The sequence below is a fragment of the Babylonia areolata genome, chromosome 13 (genome assembly GCF_041734735.1).
Source record: "Babylonia areolata isolate BAREFJ2019XMU chromosome 13, ASM4173473v1, whole genome shotgun sequence".
In the NCBI taxonomy this organism is placed as follows: Eukaryota; Metazoa; Mollusca; class Gastropoda; order Neogastropoda; family Buccinidae; genus Babylonia; species Babylonia areolata.
The window spans coordinates 33,819,581-33,822,080 of record NC_134888.1 but is presented as its reverse complement, the minus strand read 5'-3'; the positions used below and the strand labels follow the sequence as shown (position 1 = coordinate 33,822,080).

At 43.8% G+C, this 2,500-nt stretch overlaps 1 protein-coding gene across 3 annotated transcripts in view; it reads left to right on the top strand.

Annotated features, from left to right (window-relative positions):
* LOC143289223 (uncharacterized) overlaps nt 1-2,500 on the top strand; it is a 151,205-nt gene that overhangs the window by 82,266 nt on the left and 66,439 nt on the right. For 2 of the 3 annotated variants that reach the window (XM_076598181.1, XM_076598182.1), the window contains exon 2: nt 852-927. The exons of the other annotated variant lie outside the window; for it this stretch is intronic. The gene's annotated coding sequence lies outside the window, so the exon portion shown is untranslated. The remainder of the gene's footprint in view (nt 1-851; nt 928-2,500) is intronic. 3 annotated transcript variants of the gene reach the window in all.

The window sequence follows — 2,500 nt, the reverse complement described above, 5'->3', positions numbered from 1 at the left end:
TTACGACCATGCTAGGCTCTTCCGTCCGAGCAATGCAACCGGCTCCTGATCTGGACACAGGAAGGCGGGGTGGGGACCACTAATTCTCTCCTTCCTCCGCTTTGGAACTTCTCTAACTGAAGTCGGGTATCCGTTGACACGCGGAATGACAAAGTGCCTTTCCTCAAGGATGTAATGTGTGCATTGTGTAGTTCATCAAAATTTGACTCTTTTTGTTCGTTTATCTCTAGTGATTCTCTGTGTCGTTTGTAGCTTTTAGGAGGATTTGTCAGTGGTGTGTGTGTGTGTGTGTGTGTGTTTGGTTGTTTGTGTGTGTGTTTTGTGTGTGTGTGTGTGTTTGGTTGTTTGTGTGTGTGTTTTGTGTGTGTGTGTGTGTGTGTGTGTGTGTGTGTGTGTGTGTGTGTGTGTGTGATGTACCTTTTCTGTGCAGTGAATGATACGTGGGCGTGAAAAGTTTTATCTCATTTTTATCATCATACCTTTGAAATTCCTCCAGCAAAGCGCGGTGAGCCTGCTCTTGAAAGCGGGGAACCGCGCTATATAAGCCTCCATATTATGATGATGATGATGATGATTATTATTAAGCACAAAATACTACAGCTTTAAAGGTGGCCTGGAACCTGTTTACCGGGGAATACAGATCTGGACACGGTGGGTACGAATTCACTGCCCCTGATGTCCGTATAAAACTATGAGACCTTCAATTACGAGCGTATAATAAACATTTAGAAAAGAAACAAACAGACAAAAAAAAAAAAAAAAAAAGGTTGTCAAAGCAGTGACTGTTGGCTGTATTCCGCTGCGTTCATTTGATGACATATTTATATTTCGTGATTTTTTTTTTTTTTCAGGTTGTGTGTGTGACTGGGGACCTGCCTACCAAGTCCCTTAACTCTTACGATAGTCCCCGTAACTCCGCAGACACTGGTGAGTTTTTCTTTCTGACAAGTCTTAGAGAAAAGGGAAAGCTGGTGGAGGGAGGGGTGGGGGTGGGGGTGCGTGGGGAGGGGGAGGGGGAGAACGAAGCGAAACGACACGAATCGACACGAAATTCAATTCTATCTCAACTGGTAATTATATAAACAAATGCGAATTCAATTCAGTTCAATTCAAAATACTTTATTATATGCTTCAACCAAAAACAGAAAATTTTCTTTAGACTCACTTAAAATAAAATGCCCGTCAGCAAAAGAAAAAAAACAAAAACAAAAAACAACAAAAAACAAACAAACAAAAAAACAACAAAAAAACCAACTGACACACCCTTCACTTATCACCATGCACACATCAATTATTATGTAAAAAGAAAAACATATGGGTAAGACACTATTACATTATGATTCAGAGTGTAACAACTGTGTGCGTGTTGCGTGTGTGTCCGTGCGTGTGCATGCATCGTTTTGTGTGTGCCCAGATTTGGGTCCTTAAAAAAAAAAAAATGACAGGAAACGAGAAGAAAAAAGTGAACAGAAGAGAAAAGACAACAGACGGTAAACTGTTGGAACTCTGTCCCTCTCTTTCCACCATCACCTCTCTTTCTCTTTCTGTCTGTCTGTCTCTCTCTCTCTCTGTCTTTCTCTCAGTGTCTCTGTTTCTTTCTCTGTCTCTGTCTCTCTATCTCTCTCTGTCTCTATCTGTAACTTTCTGTATCTCTCTCTCTCTCTTTCTCTCTCTCTGTCTCTCTTTCTCTCTCTCTGTCTGTCTCTCTCTCTCTGTCCCTCTCTCTCTTTCTCTCTCTATCTTTGTCTCTGGCTCTCTCTCTTTCTCCCCGCTCTCTCCGTCCCGCACACACACGCGGACACACACACACGCGGATACACACACACACACACATACACACACACACACACACACACACACACACACACACACACACACAGACGGGGAGAGATTTTAAGAGGCATAGGGGGATATTGTTTCTTTTGAACGCAACCAGGAAGAAATTGGTTGTGCTATGCGCCTGTGCAATCAACAAATAAAACAGAATCATTTTCGTCCCCTCCTGCCCCCCCCCCCCCCTCCCCTCCATGCCCCCCTCCACACACGCACACACGCACGCACAAACTCTTAAACACACACACACACACACACACACACACACACACACACTCACACAACCACACACACACTCATACACACACACAGACACACAACCACATACACACTCTCACAACCACATAGACACACAGACACAGACACACGAACACACACACACACACACACACACACACACACACACACACACACACACACACACACACACACAACACAGAACAGCAGGGAGAGTGGAAGGGGTGTAGACAAAAAAAAAAGAAGAGAAAAATGTGTTTGAGGGAGGGAAAGGGATACAGAGGAGGTGGCAGCAGATCGACATTGACCTGGCCATCCGAGCGGTGACAGCAAAAGATCAGAGAACATTGAAACTACATTTTCTCTATTGGATTATGACTGGACAAAAAGAATCGGATTCGTAGCATGCAATGAGACTGCTCGTAGACAT